Source organism: Pipistrellus hanaki, assembly GCF_964339955.1.
Source record: "Pipistrellus hanaki genome assembly, chromosome: 2".
NCBI lineage: Eukaryota > Metazoa > Chordata > Mammalia > Chiroptera > Vespertilionidae > Pipistrellus > Pipistrellus hanaki.
In genome coordinates, this window is record NC_140504.1 from 33,058,797 (window position 1) to 33,078,228 (window position 19,432).

Consider the following 19,432-nt stretch of genomic DNA (forward strand, 5'->3'; position numbering starts at 1 on the left):
GCTAGGTAACAGTACATTTTTCCCACACAGCAGCAGCAGTCTCTGCACCCATACCAGCAGCCTGCTGGTCAGTAATACATCTTTCCCATAATACAGCTCCACATAACAGCAACCTGCCTTACATAGGGGCAGCTGCCTCTGTACCCACAGCTATTATCTAAGCAACTGTGCTGGCTGGTGAGTAACAACTTTATGTTACTTAGACAAAAGAGGCTTCTTTCCAAAAAGTGACCTCAGTCTTTTGGGTTATAAAAGGGCACACAGTGTATAGCTTGATGCGTCCCTGCTTTGCACCTGCAAATAGCAACTCAAATTTGAACACTCTGATTAAGAGTCCACAATCAGAGTGGCCTTGAACATCTGGCATATCTGAACAAGGCCTCGACACTCAAATTGACCTTGAGTATCTGATGTACTCTGAATAGGGTTCTACGCCCCCTACAATGTGGGGGTCCCAGTACCCTACAATAAGTTTCCCATTCCACAGTGCACACAGTGCTTCTGCTTTCCTGACAGGACTGACTCACACACCTAATTAACACATTAATTGGCATATATTGCACACTTTTTGAGAGATAAAAAAAGAGCTCTGCTAAGCTGATGCTTAGAAGATATTAATTACAAAGAAAAAAGCTGTTATGGCATAAATTAGCATACAGATTTACATATACTGATCAAGCTTGAGTCCTCAAAATACCTTTCTACACTGAAAGCTTAGCATAAGATACAGCACACAAAGATTAGAGCTGTTATTACATAAGCACATTGATGTATTTAAACATCTAAGAAGCTTTTTAACCCAATATTTTCCTAACTATTGTGGAAAAAACACAAGCTATTTTCTTTTTTTTAAAAAAATTAAATGTATTGATGTGACATTGGTTAATAATATTATATTGATTTTAAGTGTACTTTCTTTTTTTTCTTTTCTTTTTTCTAGTGTGGGGGATGATGTATATCTATTAGTATCAGACAAACCAGTGACCGACAGCTTACTGGTTTGGGGAAAACACAGTTTTTCAAGATATTAAGATTTTAAATTACAATTTAGGGAGAATACTAATTGTGTCCTTTGATATGAATAATATTGAGGAATTCCACTGATTTTAATGGTAAAAATACCAACAATAAGAAAGGCCTTGAGAGCATTCACACCCTTATTTAGGTGTGTATTTTTTAAGTGACTCAAAGAACAATGACTCCTGTTGGTTGGCTGAATGAATGAAAGCATAAATAAAAAGCATCTCTATCCCGCAATTAGAACTGAGCAAGGTCATTGCTATTGAAAATGAGTCTGGTTCTCCTTCTTCCTATTATGTGCTGCCAATCCGCACTAAGCCAGGCTGTTTCTGAAAAATGTGGGAATGAATACACCCTTCAATATTTCTTCTACACTGACTGTAAATATAATCTAAGCATAAATAATCAAAAGTAAATACCAGTGAGCACTTTAATCCTTTATAATAAATCAAGGGAATGAGGAATCTGTACCTGATGATGAAGTTTTAGTGTAGGTCAAACCAGCGGTTCGTTGAGGAGGCAGCACTTTAGAGAACAGGGAGCATTTGTTAAAGACTCACAGTTCCACTATCAGGTAGGAATTGTTTGTACAAATTGCTATCTCTCCTGGTTATTAAGTGGTACTTCTTTTCTGTTTGGGGGTATGTTGTGTGTGTTTTTAACTTAAGCAAGCCAAACCAAATAAAAACAAAGTTGTTTTTGTTTGCTTGTTTGTTTGTGAATGCTGATTGTCTCAAAGAGCTGAACTAGATGCTATATAGGATAGAAAACTAACTCTTGAAAACATTTGGCTACTGGATAATCTGGATAATTTCTATCAAATAGGGGAGATTAGAGACATATATCAATAATTTTTTAATACAAGGTTGAATCTGATAAACATAGCAGATGAAGTGTAGATTAAGTTCTACCAAAGTTAGGAAAAAGAAGAGATCACTTCCAGATGGAGAGAGTAGAAAAGTCTTCTTGGAATAGGTGGCACTTGAGCCAAGTCTTGAAGGAAAAGGCAGACTGGGAATTCTGAAAGATCATTTAACCAAAGTAAGGGAGACAAAGGCCTGTTATTAGGAATACCAAATAAAATCCAGGATGACTAGATACATTTTTATTTTAAATAAACATCAAAAACTTGGAATAAGAATGCACAATGTACTACTTAGGTTATTCCTATACTAAAAAAAAAAAAAAAAATGCTTATTTTTCTTTAAAATTTAAATTTAACTCAAGTTCCTATATTTCTAGTTGTTAAATTTGGCAACTACCTGGAGAGGAAAGCACAGGGATATACTGGGTGGTTCAGTTGGTGTTATGGGTTGAATTGTGTCCCTCCAAAGTATATGTTGAAGCCCTTGCCCCCAATACCTCATATGGTGACAAAACAGAGTCTTTATAGGGGTAATCAAGTTTTAAAAAAAGGTGATTAGGGTGGTTCTCTAATCCAATATGACCGATATCCACATAAAAAAAAGCGGGGGGGAATCAGTACATAAAGGCTTACGTGCATAGAGGGATGATGTGAAGAAGGAGGCAGAGATCAGAATCATGTTGTCACAACCAAGAAGGTAACAGAAGTGAAAAAAGATCAGTTAAGAGATTTCTCCCATGGGTTTCAGAGAGAGAATGGCCCTACCATCTCCTTGATTTTGGATGTTGAGCCTCCAAAACTGTGAGACAATATATTTCAGTTGATTTAAGCCACTTATCTCTGGTACTTTGGTATGGAAATCCTAAGAAACTAATGCAGTTGGCTATATCCAGAGGTTGTTTCTAATGAGAAAAATAGGAATGTTATGAGCTGATGCAAAACTATAGGAGACCCAGAATTCTCAGGAAAAGATTCTAAATTCGTTGTTTCCTGTGCATTCCAAATGTAAAAAACTTTATTAATGCTGGTTTGTATAGCCCTGGCCATAAGAAAAAATAAGCCATGGCCCAAACATTTTCTTATATCATCCATTTTATTTTTGTCTAAAAACAAAACAACCAAAAAGATATGTTAAGAAAAATGCAAAATATGCACAATATTTTAGGACAGAATAAGACTGGAAAACTCTTAAGTTTCAAGTTCTAGCTCCTCTTCAGTTTAGACTCCTAAATCCTGAGAAATATTTTAAAAATTTATTTTTCATAAAAAATACTCTGGTGAATAGGTTTGAAAAGCATATTTAATTAGTGAATGGATACAGATGTTTTAGAAGACACACTATGAGTATATTTTAGGTATAAGAAAACAGCACAAAATAATATGCCATCAGGCCAACATGGCTCAGTGGTATGAACCAAAAGATCACGGTTCAATTTTGGGTCAGGGCATATGCCCCAGTTTTGGGCCCCATCCCCAGTGTGGGGTGTGCAGGAGGCAGCCAACCAATGATTCTCTTTCATCATTGATGTTTCTATCTCTCATTCACTCTTCCTTCCTCTCTGAAATAAATAAAAATATATTTTCAAATAATAATATACCTCTATACTCAAGGAGTTTGTATTCAAATTCTGTAAATAAGATGTGAAAAGTAAATGTACAGTTAAGTAATTATCAATTTGAGATAATAAAAGAAATATTAAAGCATTTCATTATAAATTAAAACAATTTTTTCTCTTTGGATATTCTGAAATACTATAGTGATGATTGGAGACATCATCAGGAGATATATTTTTTAGCTGGACCTAGAAAAATGGAATGGATTTGGAAAGCATTTGTAAATTATTTCATTATTATACTGAGTTAAGCTACATAAAATTTTACTCAATATTTTTTTAAAATCTGAAAGTATCTATGGGAGCTTCAAATAAAAAATTATATTTAATAATGTGCTTGTCATTTTGATAAATTAGAAAATGCACTATCACCCAAGAATTATGTACAAAGTCATTCAGCATATTCTTCTGCTTTGTATTCAAATCACTCTTAGTTATGGGAAAAACAACCCTTAAGAAACAGCTTTTGGAGAGTAATGATGGCAGATGTTTAAGTTAGTGATTTTGCTGAGAGGACTAAGGGTGTTCTAACTCTGGTGTGTGAAATCATCCTATTTGCACGACACTGGAAAAGTGACATTTGAATTAATTCCTTTACTTCCACCCCTAAAATTGAAAAAATAAATAATACCCAGAGAAGAACTAGTATGGATCTACTGTGACAGGATAGCATTTAATCACAGAGAACTATTTATTTGAAGAATTTGTGTTCTATCTTGTGCTTTCAAAAGTAAGCAGCTAAGTTCCATATAGTTACACATCATGTATAAATGCCAAGATAATGTATGATAAAGCTGGCATTTCACATCAAACATTAGCCTATTCAATAAATGATTACTTTATTATTTTTAAATATATTTTTTTTTATCGATTTCAGAGAGGAAAGGAGAGGGAGAGAGAGATAGAAACATCAATAATGAGAGAGAATCATGGACTGATTCCCTCCTGCATGCCCCAGACTAGGGATTCAGCCTGCAACTCAGGCAGGTGCCCTGACCAGGAATTGAACTGTGACCTTCTGGTTCATAGGTCAATGCTCAACCACAGAGCCACGCTAGCCAGGCAATGATCATTTTATAGAAACAAAATAAATCTTGAATTCTGTGACAGAGGTGGACAATTTTTTTTTGCTAAATCCATTTATTTTTCTGAGGAATCCAGTTTGTGCCTGTGGTTGGTTCTAGAGAATGGCACATGAGAAGTTATAATACATAGCACTTTCAGACACAGTTCAATAAAACTCACACACTTGTTTCCTTTCATCTTTTCCCTCACAATGACATTGTTGAAAAAAAAAAAAAAGTCAGGCAACAGTGTGGGTGATCGCTAGATGTGTGACGGGGAGGGGCAGGAGGAAGTGGAAGAGTATATATAGAAGGGATTTATAGAAGGGATAAATGGTGATGGAAGGAGACTTGGCTTGGGGTGGTAAACACAATACAGGTACAGATGATGTGTTTGTGGGATTGTGCACCTGAAACCTGTATAATTTTGTTAACCAGTGGCACCCCAATAAATTCAATAAAAAGAAAAAAAAATGTAGCAGAGCCAGGGTTTTCCTTAATTGGCCAATCACTACTATCTTAGTCTGCTGGGACTGCAGTAACAAAATACCACAGACTGAGTGGTGTAAGTAACAGAAATTTATTTCTCACAGCTCTGGAAGGTGAGAAGATCAAGGTCAAGGTGATAGCAGATTGGGTTCCAGATGAGGTTGCTATGTGCTTACAGGAGGAGAGAAAGGAGTGAGTAGCTTCTTCTTTTTAGAAAGTCATTAATCCTATAATGACAGTTACACTTTCATTACCTAATCTAAACCTAATTATCTCCCAAAGGCCCTACCTTCAAATACTATCATGTTGGGGATTATAGTTTCAACAAATATATTTTGGGGAAACACAATAACAGCTATCCACCTCCAAACCTACTGCCATTATTAGCCTGGGATGGAAATAGCCCTTGACTGAAAAATTTTTATTTTGTTTGAACTCAGATTTTTTTTAAAACCTAATTGCCTTAGCAGTAATGTTCCCTAACTAATACAGTGTTTCACATAATAAATAAAAAAAAACTAATTTCTAGGTGGATTAAAGAGATAAGTCACACAAATCCAGAAAATAGGAGAGGAAGACGATAATGATTATACCTCATAAAATTCAATCTTTCTGGAGAAAGAATTAACTAACAACGTTAAAAAACAAATGATGGCTCGGATGAAAATATCTGTATCCTATTTAAAAGATTAATTCGTGTAAAAGAAGAACTCCAATAATCAATTTTAAAAAGAGAGAAACTATCCAATAGAAAAATGGGCAAAGAAATACAAACAGGATATTCACAGAAAAAGAAATTAGAGGTACTCAAACTGCAAAGAAATTTGAGGAGTGCTAGTAAAAATTAATGAGAATTTAGCAAAAACAAAAGTATTTAAACACTAAAAAAGTAATATGGGGACAACTCAGAGAAACTGGCCTTGTCATGCATTGTGTGAGTGCAGCCCAGGGAATCTACCTGGAGACAATCTGGCCGCTTTTTATTAGATCTGAATTACGCACATACTTTAAGTAACAATTCTGTTTCTAGATAGCTGTTATTTTTAAATAGCACTTACTAGTACTTCTCTATTTATGAAAAGACATAATTACAAATATTTTTCTGAAGCATTGTAATAACTCCTCCAAATATAAATGAACTATTATATTTGGCTCAGTGGATAGATCATTGGCCTGCAGACCACAGGGTTCTGAGTTTGATTCCAGACAAGGGCAAGTATCTGGATTGCAGGCTCCTCCGTGGCCTGGCCCTGGTTAGGGGCCATTCAGGAAGCAAGCAATCGATAAGTTTCCCTCACATCGATATTTCTCTCTGTCTTTCCTTCTCTCTTCCACTCTCTCTAAAAATCAATGGAAAAATATCCTCAGGTGAGGAAAATAAATAAATAAATAAATAAATAAATATTGTTTAATAGAGGAAGATTAAATAATTTCTAGTAAAACCATATAATGGCATTCTAAAGATATATAAACAAAACTAATCAAAATCATTGTGGATTTGTAATAAATATTATATGAAAAGTATGCTTGCTTTTATTTTTATATTTTAAACCTACATCTGCTTTTATATATGTATGTGTATATACATATAGAACATAAAAACATATATGTGTATATGTATGCATCCACAGCAGATCATTGACTAACAGTTTTGTGTTCAACATTGTTTTTGTTTTAACATTAATGAGATGCTGTAGAGAGTTAACTCTTATTTATATCAATTAGTCTATGCTTAAATTGGTTTCATTATATGTTATTTCACTTAAAGTTGCAGAACCCATCATTACCATTAAATGACTTGCTGTACATACTTACCTGTAAATGCATTGAAAGGATGCTCTGAGGAATACACAGGACTTTTCACAGAGCCCATTTCTGGGGAAAGGAGCCAGCGTGGGACTAGTATCAACAAAAGACTTTTATATTGTGTCCCATGCATGTTTACATTGTTTATGTCTTATACTAAGACAATATATTCAGGTGCTTTTTATGAAAATATATTTCTTAAATTTTAAAAAGTTAGGACTTGATCTGATCAATCTTTCTCTCATATGTTCCAGGAAACACTGGTCTCCTGAGTTGCTTCATGCAAATGGATTCTGGGATCAAATGTATTTTTTCATTCACATTTTTACATTTCTTTAGAGGAGATGCATTTCCCAATTAATTTCAAAAGAATTTCTTCAGCTTTCAGACAGAGACATAGTTGTGAAGTAGCAGACATTGACTGGGTAAATGTAACCAAACATCTGAGAACCAATCATATGCATTTCAAAGTGAGGAAGAATTAGTGAGCCTGAGTGACAGTTCTGAAGGAAGTCTGAAAGGTTAGATATCAAAGTTTTTAGCTGTCTTTGAAGAGAAGCTATTTAACTTCTAGCAATATGTAATTAATTTAAGAAGGAAAATTAAACTAAAGGAGTACCTAAATAAAAAAAAATGCAGAACAAAATTCAAGAATTTTTCAATGTGAGTCTAGATTATATTGTCGGTTCCATGGAGGGTACAGATACAAGCCTAAGTGATAAAAGCAAATATGTCAAAACCAATATGGCACAATGATGTTGTACATTACAACTACTAGTCATAGGAATTCAGAAGAAATTTTACATGATGTGAAAAAAGTAGCCTCTACCCAATTAAAAAAAAAAAAGTAACATACTTTTAAATGTGTGCTACAGTTTTTGTTTTTTTTTAATGTGTGTAGATTGAATATAGTAGTTTTGTTTTTCTTTTCCTTTTAAATATTTGCTCACAAAGCTATTTTTCAATAGATGGTATCTCTTAAAATATATCTCTTAAAGTATATCATCTTTGTTCCTCAAAGATCACAGGCAGATTCTGCTCAGAAGTTTAGCAATTGTTGTGCCATCCAGATAGAACACTTGTCCATCTGATAGCCACATAACTTGCCCCTTTTGCTCAATGGAGCTTTCATATATCACCTTGGTTAAAAGTGAGACTCTTCATCTGTACCTCAGCACTCCCCATCCTTCTTCCAGTCATTATTTTTTACTAGCGGCCCAGTGCATGACAATTCATGCACTCAGGGGTGGGTTGAGGGAGGAGGGTTCCTCAGTCCAGATGTGCCCTCGCGCAGTCCAGGACCTCTCAGGGATGTCCACCTGCCGGCTTAGTCCTGCTCCCCTGGAATTAGGCCTAAGCTGGCAGTCAGATATCCCTCTGATAGCCTGGGAGCCTTCCGGGCGATGTCCGACTGTAGCTTAGCCCTGCTCCCCATGAGAGAGGCTCCTGCCACTGCCCCTGTGCTTGCAACCATCAGCCCAGCTTGTGGCTGAGCAGAGCTTCTCTTGTGGGAGCACACTGACCACCAGGGTGCAGCTCCTGCATTGAGTATCTTCCCCCTGGTGGTCAGTGTGCATCATGACAACCAGCCGTTCCCAGTCATTCCACCATTAGGATCAATTTGTATATTACCCTTTTAATATATAGGATAGCATTTACCACCAGGTGGCTTACTGTCCAGTTTACTTATTTATTTGTTGTCTATCTGTTCCCACTAGAAATTAGGTGGAAATAGTTTTGTTTTTGTTTTTTCCTGCTTTCTTTACCCTCATATCCCTAATGCCTAGAACAGTGCCTAATAAATCTCAAGTAGTCAACAAGCATTTGTTGAAAGAATAAATAAATGAATGGATCCTGAAATCAATATCTGTGAGTTGGGGGAATAAAATAAATTGGTCTGGAGATCCACAAGGCTCATCAGTAAATTAAATTCTCTGGGGCAATGCTATTTTTAAAAAGCTATTTTGTTTTGGTGAACCCTTTGTTTCCCAAAGTTATTCGACTATAGCACACTTTGCGCATGTAACATTAAAATACAATAAAATTAATATTCCTGTAAAACAACTGAGGGAAAATGAGATACTCTAAAATCTTAAGTTTTATTATTTATTTTATTTTTTAATTTCTTTATTGATTAAGATATTACATATGTGTCCTTATTTCCCCATTACTCCCTCATCCCCTCTACTTATGCCCTCACCCCCGTGTTGTCTGTGTCCATTGAATAGGCTTATATGCATGCATACAAGTCCTTTGGTTGATCTCTCCCCCTTACCCCAACCCTTCCCTACCTTCCCTTCCCTATGAGGTTTGATTATTTTTAAATATTACATAATTTGAGTTCTGTTTACCTTTTTATTTATTTATTTATTTATTTATTTATTTATTTATTTACTGCTCCTTTACTCTCTTATTATGTCCTTTATCACTTATGTCTTTATAGTTTTAGCAAAATATATTTTTACTCAAAGACATGGTAGTCATAGGATCTGGCACTCAGAACATAAGATATAAATTGAAAAATTATTTAAGCTGATTTGAAAAATTATTTAAGCTAATTTAAAAAATAACTTACAATAACATTGATATAGAGAATATTTCCATGCTAAGAATATTTTATGCTGAATCATAATTTAGTGACGATCTATCAGAAAAGTAGAAATCATTTTATGTTTTTTAACAGAGAACATTTAATGCAAGTTTAGTTATACAGGTGAGTGATGGAGAAGCTGAGAAACCCAATAAGGGACAGTGAGGCAGCCCAGAGATGAGTAATAGTAAGAAGCCCCTGCAATACCAGAGGCTGCAGGACCCAAGAGGAGCACAACAGCAGAGCGTGCTTGGCAGAAGAGGACACTACCAGAGGAGAATCAGGTGGTGCCAGAGACCCTGTCCAAAGAAGAGATGGGGAGATGTCCTGGCTTTTTCTTTATTTCTTCCCACCCTTTGAAATCCCACAAGTGCCCCCATTAGCTGAATTAGTTGTCATGGGAGCTTGGTTAATGCAGCCTGCAGGAGTCATTCCCCCATGAAACAGAACAGAATAGCAGGAGTGAAGAGAGGAATAGTGCCAGGACTGGCTCAGCTTACATTCCATTTAACAGAACCAATACATGAACACTTGCTTTGATTTTCAGTATGACAGTAAGTCTAACCAAAAATTAAAAACAAAAATAAAGTTATTTAAATTCAACTCATCCCCAAAGTCATATTATTAATTTTAATATTCAATTATGAGTTTGGCAGCATACCCTTGCAATCATGTAGATATAATCAATTGAATTGCATGGAAACAATTATCAATAAAACCATGTTTTAATCACATATGACAACACAACTAATATTCTGCCAGAGAAATTTGTTAATTTACATACATGGTTTTTAAAACTCTGGGATCCAATATTGTCATAATAGATATCATTTTAATACAATTTGTTTTCATAATATACTATTACTTTTAATTGATGACCATGCAAGTTGCTAAATAATGTTTTTCTTTACTTCAAACTAACTAAAAGTGCTTCACATGGTATCCATAGTAGCTACATGTAACCAATTTGCAACAGGCTATGCAATAAACCATGTGCTAGACCATGAACTTTAAATTGACTATGAACTGGAGCAAAATTACTCGAATATAGCAATTTAAAAAGAAATGTTAGAGGCAACAAACTGAAAAATAATTTTATTTTAATATAGCCTAAAAGTGGACATTTATATATATATATATATATATATATATATATATATATATACATACATATATACATATATATATATTAAATATGCTAAGAAATAGCAAGTAGTTTTCTTGTATATAGTAGCAATAAAAGATTATGGCTGAAACAGGTTTGGCTCAGTGGATAGAGCATCGGTCTGCGGACTGAAAGGTCCCAGGTTTGATTTCGGTCAAGGGCATGTACCTTGGTTGTAGGCACATCTCCAGTAGGGGGTGTACAAGAGGCAACTGATCAATGATTCTCTCTCATCAATGTTTCTAACTCTCTGTCCCTCTCTCTTCCTCTCTGTAAAAAAAAAAAAAATCAATAAATATATTTTTTAAAAAAGATTATGGTGAGTTTCATGTTATGGTGGTTGTTTAGTAAAAAAAAATTGTTATGTAATATATGGGTAGAACCACCGACCATCACAGCAAAGAATGGCTGGAATTATTATCCAGAGTGGTCACAATGTTGTATCACCTTCGTGAATTTACATCACATGCATTTCTCAAAGAGAATTAACATGAATTAAAATAAAAATACAATACAAGAAAACAGAACCATAAGCCCAGAATTAATGATAAGCTAAGAATAAAAGAATAAAAAATAAAACTATCTCATGAAATCTGCTAATTATAATTATGTTTGAGTTTTGTAGGAGCTGAAACAAAGAGAAAAATATTGGGTTTTGTACTCTCCCCATTGACAAATAATGAGGAAATGTATATACCCTCAATGGTAAGGGCTGATAATTTCACATTTTCAGTCTCACTCAGGTTGAACAGTGACAGCATAGCACTGAACTCATAGAGAAATGTTGGCTTGATCGCAATCAAGTGCAAAAAGACCTCCCCAGCCAATTTCTGGGTTATTGATCTGATTCATTCCTTAAAGATTTGGTGATCCTTGACTAAGTGTTAATCACCAACATTTTATCACATTTTATCACATTTCCATTTTAATCCATTGCCCATGGCTTTTATAAAACTGATTGAATGTGTAGATTTTTTTTCAAAATTATGTTGTTGCTTCCAGGAGAGCAAAATTATTATTTTTGGGTCTTTGAAAGCTATCATGTCAACACTTTTGGTAAAAATTAAACTGTGAGTGATTAGAAACAACTTAATTAAAAGATTTTGAATGGATCATTTCGCATTAGAAAACCAAATTGAGCCCAGCTGATGTAGCTCCTGTTTCAATGCCTGGTCATGGCCCAGGCAAGGGTTGCAGGCTCAGTCCTCATTGGGGGGCAAGCAGGAGGCAGCCAATCAATGATTCTCTCTCATCAATGATGTTTCTATCTCTCTCTTTCTCTCTCCCTTCCTCTCTGAAATAAATAAAAATTGTATTTAAGAAAAAAGGAAAAGGAACCAAATTCAAAAATCCCAATCATTTTGGCACTTAATTTGGTGGAATGAGCTCTTATGTAAGAATTAACATGGAAATAAATCACTATTGCTACCTCCTAACAAGTAAACCACAATTTAAGACTTCGAACAGCCATATATTGTGGGAAGGCAAGATTACCCCATAAATGCGCAATAAAGTATTAAATATTTATTGTAAGATCATCATTGGATTTTTATTCTTTACTCCTATAAGGCATTTACAAAAGTCCATTAAAGTTGATGAATAGTAGCATTTGTTTTATGGGCTCTTTATGTTGAACAGAAATTCTGCTTGTTATGACTTTTTAAATTAAATGCATATGATGGATCTACCTGTGATCGAAACAAATATTAAAGCTGCTTCTGAGAGAAAACCTAGGAAGTGTTTGCAATGATTTGGGGGAGAGGTGCCAGGATTGTATCACCGCATGCAGCCAAGACAGTGACAGGTAGCTTTCTACCATATAATAAAGCTGATGGAATATATAACTGCTCTGACAGCATTAATCCATCTTTCTGCTGTGTGGGGTTTCACAGGAGATGAATGATACGCCCCCCTCCACCTCGCCTTGTCATTTCCCTGTGTTTCCCTTTCATTTCTCTCCCTTGCTATTGTTCTCCATTATGATCAGCTATTGCTGATGCTTTGAACCCCCTTCTCTCCCTTCCTCACATCTAGACATCAAATCATTAGCATCTGAGCCTGGTTCATCTACTCCCTGCCTGAGGTGCCAACAGAGCCATTTATGAGCTCAATGTCACAGCATCTGCAAGCTGTACCCCAGGGTGTCGTCCTGGCCTATAGAGTCCAAGCTCCTGCTGCAGCTGAGTGAGAAAGGAGAATGAATTATGGCTTCAAACCATTACCCTCCAGATCAGAATGTTACATTCCTCATGATGTTAGGGCTTGATGTGTCACCTTAACCTAATCATCTCTTCAAGGATGAGTATGATAACAAACTTCCCCAAGTTGGGTTGAAAACAATAAGACAATTGACATTTTTTTAAACTATTCTGAAGTGTTTTTGTTTTGTTTTTTCTTGAAGGAAAAAGATAAACCTATTGTTGTTGCTGCTGTGGTTGTACTTTTATCACATCTTATCAGAAATGTTACTGACTCCAAGTTCCATTCCCTCCTGACTAGCTCAAAATCACTAAGCTTTCACTTTCACACTAAAGTAAAAGAGGAATGAATGTTTGATAAATCACAAGTTTTGAAGCATAAAAATCACTGCAGCTAAGCAGCTTGGTGGTCTTCTGTTGAAGTTTCCTGTTACCTGCCTGTCAAATTCCTCTCTAAGCCAATTTCCTGAAGAAACAAACTGAGAGAACACAAGAGGGGATGGCCAGCTGCTAAAGCCAGAGAACAGAAGGCATTTCAAAGGGAATGGCCCTTTAAAAGGCTCCATTTCAATATCCTAGCTGACCACCAGCTCAGGGAACACCCCCTTTAAAGTGAATATCAGATAAATCTCTGAGAAGAAATCGCTCCCAGGTAAGAAACAGTTGTTAAAGAGGGGAAAGACGATACATGTTATTGATATTTAACGACTCAGTTATTTTAGTTATGTGGTTCACTAAATCACAATAAAGCAATAAGATAAATCAAATATAATAAAAAGCAACAGAAATAATTAGGCCCTGCCCTATTATATATCACTAGATCTACAGCATGCATGCCAAAGTTTCTCTGAGATAAAAATAAACAAGAGGCTGGAATATAAGGGTTCACAACCAATAACAGCCAGAATGTCTCAAAATGGCATTGTCAGAAGTCTCCAGAAGAACTTTGCTTATTATTATCAACTTTCAAGTGATAATAAGTCTTCAAAGAACACTAAAATCCTCTCTGAGAGAAAAAGTAAATACAGTAAAGATAAGAAGTCAATATCATAAAATGAGGAAACTCAAATGCACAGACATTTAAATAAACATAGTCCAAGCAATCATAGCATTGAAAGTTCACATATGCTATACTTAACTCTATGCCAGACATGGATCTAATCACTTATTAACTTATTCAGTCCTCATGATGATTCCATTATCTCTATGTAACAGGTATGGAATAAAAACTGAGATTTGGAAACAAAAAAAGTCTTGCAACCAATGAAGAATGGACTCAAGAGTTCAATCCAAGAATATCTGGCTTTTAACCATTATAATTCCTATTGCTCCTAAATTTATTTATATTATGTCTGCATCTTAGAATCTCCTAAACTCATTCTCTCCCCTTTCTTATGTTTAACGTTACAATAAATGGAATATGCACTGATTTCCCATTTCACAGCTAAAATAACAAAAACTGTTTAACTTCAGGGAAATTCTACTAGTAAGTGGCAGAGCCAGGATATAAATTTATATCTGACCTTCCTTCTGTTAACTTACTGCTTCCCACGAAAATGCATTGCTCAGATCTGCTGCAGGGACATAGTTTTCTGACAGCCTTAGTGGCTATCTTTCCACTGGATCCACCAGCATTTTTGCTTCAAGGTCTTGCTTCTCCTGGGATGCTCTCAACAATGACTGAGCACAGCAGTGTATTAGTGCAGGGCATACCTGCAGTGAAAGAGAATTACTCTATCCTGAGGCTTTTGTTTATAGGATCCCCATGATCCTGGTTAAAACTTTCTTAATAGTGTTTTATCACTCTTCCTACCCAGTCTTCCTTCCCTTTCTCTTTTTACAAGTGACAGATTTGCATCAGAAACTGGGTTTCTTCCTTTCTACACCTATTCTCCCCTTTAAATGTCATCTTTCATAACTATTTTCCCTAATAAATCTATTGCATGTCTAATCCTACACTGACTTCTGCTTCTCAGAAAACTTAAGGGAATACACAAGCCAAATAATATCTCCAGAAACTCATTTAACTATATACATAATAATATAGATATCTATGTTTTTAGACATGTTATTGATATTTAACTACTCAGTTATTTTAGTTATGCAGTTCACTAAATCACAATAAAACAAATGAATCAAATATAATAACAAAGCATATGATTCCTATTGCTCCTAAATTTATTTATATTATGTCTGCATCTTATAAATGCAGACATAATATAAATATTATTATGTCTATATCTGTCTTATTATATATCACTGGATCTACAGCATGCATGCCAAAGTTTCTCTGAGATAAAAATAAATAAGAGGCTATGATATAAAGGTTCACAACCAATAACAACCAGAATGTCTCAAAATGTCATTGTCAGAAGTCTCCAGGAGAACTTTTCTTACTCTTATCAACCTTCAAATGATAGTAAGTCTTCAAAGAACACTAAAATCCTCTCTGAGAGAAAAAGTTTTGAATTCTCTGACTTTATGCATCTCGGTATCCTCTAAGTTGGTTTAAATAATAACTATTGACTAATTTTTCTCATACTATTCTATGACTTATGATGACCCTGAGCTATGTAATTGTTCCTCTTGTATCTCTCAAAACTTGTTTTCTTTTTTATGATTAATTTTCTTATTTTCCAAAGTGTTTATCTTGAATTGCCTTTGAACCTAGTGGCAATTTCAACTCCCAGATATTTAGCATGAAGGAGAAATACCAACACCAGGAATGTGCTTTGTGAAGCACTAACATTGGGCTGATGAGTTACATTGAGAGACATAGAATGTAAGGCTCTTGTTTAAGTTTCAGTAGTAACTAATTATGGCCACTGAAAATACAAAGCACTTAAAATCAGTATGACATCATTATTAATCAATACAATTGTACATGAGTAGGATTCAATTTGGACTAAATTGTCATAAAGATTGGGCTGCATCAATTTAATTCCTGTGAAGATTAGCACTAGTTAGAGAATGAGCTTCTATGACAATAGAATAGAATGCTCCAATACATCTGTACTCTGTTTCATGACCCCGGCAGCAACAAATCATGGGCTAAGTAATTGCAAAACAAATTGCATGGTGCTGAAGAAAAACACAAACAAATCTTATTTTGTTGAAAAAAAATTACTCTAATTCAAGCTGCTAAGGAATCCATCTCACACTTGTGTAATACCACTATAGATTATGGCAATATACAATCAAATAATAAAGCATGGTAATGATATGATGTAACAGTATAAGGTGGTATACTTTGGTTAGACACAGTATAGCATTTTTAAACTGTTATACATCACAACAGTATGTCCAGAGTTCCTTTTAAAAGCACTGTACTATCTGTCTTGTTTTTAATTAACAGGATTCAAAACTGTCAGAATTAGTCAAGACAAAGAGCCTTTCCCAAGATCCGAGACCAATAAGCAGACTGTGACCTGGCCACTTTCAGAGTGTGACACTCTTGCTCAAAACCTACAAAGTAGATAAGAATATTGAGGTAAAAGTTCAATAAAAATTTAATGTATAATTAAACTTATTATTAGAAAATATGAAATTTTATTCAAATATTAATTTTAAAAACAGTAATGTCAAGAATAAGTAAGTTTTGCTTGCAGGCAACTTTTTTAAATGAGGGATTACTCAACTTGTATGTGCATAAGTATGTGTGCATAGCTAATAAAATACATATCTGATCCCAAAATTTTAATGAATAAGTTAGTTATGCACTTATATGTATTCTTATTCTAACTAAAATCAAAAGAATAAAAATACATTGTTCATAAAATAACAGAAAGTTTTCTATAAACCTAAAAGTACTCTGAATTTAAAGTCTTTTTTAATGCTAGGTAAGAAAAAAATAACAAAATGGCATAAACATAATGGAATTTATCTATCTAGCTATCCAGGTCTTTACTAATGAGTTACCAATTTACACAAAATCATTAAAAAGTAAAATTGATAAATTTAAACTATTGAAATTTTCTGAGAAGGATTATAAAATATAACACTAGCCATGAGTAAAAATTTTTATAGGTCTTCCTGTGCCTGGGTTCTCATTTAACCTTAAAATTAAGTCTATGAGATGAGCATTATAATCTCCATTTTATGTTGAATGCATAAGTGGACCATAAGAGCCGTTACACCAAAGTCACCAGTTCTGTCAGACTTCAGAGGTCCACCTTTGAACCATTAAGCTCCATTATTGTCCTAAGCCATTAAATGCTTAAGTCTCAAACAGGTTCTATCTACTGTTGCCTCCATTACTTATAGGAGGTTAAATTGGGCTGGGAGGATTTACCCTTCAGATAGCAAGCTTGGTGTTGCAATGCCCAAGGAAAGATTCTAGAGAGGATTCAGGAAAACTATGAATATTAACTTGGTTGTTTAATGCTAAACAAATTACATAATTCTGGGTGATTTAAAAGAGATCACTGAAAATTATTTCTGGTGTCGACTGTCAAAGTGAAACTGAAAAGCATGTAATTATCACAGTCATTTTCTCTACTCCACATTCCTTTTTCAAGAAAGGAATTTTCTCTACTCTTTATAGTAATCTGAGCTTTTCTCTTTCTTCTAACATTCTTAAAAATAATGAACATAGAACTACAATACTTAATAATTTAGAAATTCCTTTAATATTATATAAGCATCATTCCTCTGAGTCTGCTAATTTGAATATACCCAGTTTTTCAAGTTACATATCAACTATATTCTCAACTTTTCTTATTTGACTTTTCATTTTCCCTTTATGGACTAAGTGCCTTTCATGGTTAGTGTTAAACTTTAAAAAAAGACAGACATTTTATAAAGCATTAAAAGCTCCCACTTGTCAGGTTTTCACATCCCACAGGTGACTTGTGGTTTGTGTATATTTATATTTTTATTAAAATTAAATTTAATAAATATAAAATGTTTAATACAAATTGTAAATAGAATTCAATGTCTTTATCGTGCTAATTTTTCTTTCATTTAAAATTGACTTCTAATTGTTATCATCTTAAAATTATCCCCATCAAGGCTATGCTTGAAACTTTCTTATTTATGAAAATAAAAATAAGAAGGACACCTACCCCTTTGTTATTTCTTCTTCTAACAACTTCTTAACAGCAGGCCAAAAGTACTGTTAGTCACCTGGAAGGGGTTGGGAAGAATGAATTCCCATATAGAAAGCCTTAAGGGCAGTGTTTTTTTAAGAGTTGATAGGCTGCCCTGGCCAGGTGGCTCAGTTTGGTTCCAGCATTTTCCCAAACACCAAGGGCTGTGCGTTTTATTCCAGGTCACATCACATATCTAGGTTGTGGGTTCAATCCCTGGTCACCCTCCAATTGATGTTTCTCCTTCTCTCTCAAAACAAAATCAAAAGAAACATATCCTCAGATGAGGATTAATTTTTTTTTTTTTTTTTTTTTTGGTTGATGGGCTAAATTTAAAACCAGTTGTCATATCCTTGCTGTCCAGACTACATTTTTCTCCAAAATGCCTTACTTTATTACTTGTATACAAATGGTTTTCAATAAAGGACATGAAGTGTGAGAATGTAGATGTATTGTTTTTCTAATAATAACATATGAATCGTCAATCTTTGCAAATTTGCATCGATCGTTTTCCGACTACACTTCCTACCCTAAGAGTTTGGGCTGTCATTTCTGTCCTCCATGCCAGTAAACTCTCCTGCAGAGCAGTTGTATCACTTTCACCTATCCATCCCCAGCACAGTTTGTTGTTTAATGTCCTTTTCTGACTCAAAATACTTTGACATCAAGACTGATACTTACTGAACTTTGTTTAGAAAAAGGAAGCTCAGGTTTAGAATGAATTTCAGCACTTTTAATGGTTCCCCGTTGACCAAATGTAAAATCCAAACTCCTTACCGTGACACAAAAAGCCTCTGAGGCTCTTGATGGCTTTTAGTTTTATAGTCGTGCTCACTTGGCAATCACACGTGGGCTGCAGAACCGCAGGCAAACATTTCAGCCACTCAGGAAACCTGAGATCCTTTCACTGCACATCTTTTGTTTATGACTGAAATGCCTTTTTTTTTTTTTTTTAACTGAAATTAAAAAATACTTCCTATGGAAACCGGTTTGGCTCAGTGGATAGATCATCTGCTTACCAACTGAAAGGTCCTAGGTTTGATTCCGGTCAAGGGCATGTACTTTGGTTGTGGGCACATCCTCAATAGGGGGTGTGCAAGAGGCAGCTGATGGATGATTCTCTCTCTTCAATGTTTCTAACTCTCTATCCCTCTCTTTTCCAGTCTGTAAAAAAAACAATAAAATATATTTTTAAAAATAATAAAATAAAAATAATAATACTTCCTTTCTGAAGATTCCCTGATATTTCCTCAAAGTAATATTTGCTTTCTATTTTCTAATAGTATACGTTTTGAATTTATTATCACATTTAGCTTCTATTGCATTTTATTATAATTGTTTGTACCTCTCTCTCTCTCTCTCTCTCTCTCTCTCTCTCTCTCTCTCTCTCTCTCTCTCTATCACCTGAGCATGCTCTCTTGCAAATGCTTGCTCTCAGTTATAAGCTCTAACAAGGCAACTTCTGTTCTGCAATGGCTTCACTTTGAACAAAGTCTAGAAAATGGTAAATAAAAAAATGCTTTTGAATAAAATTG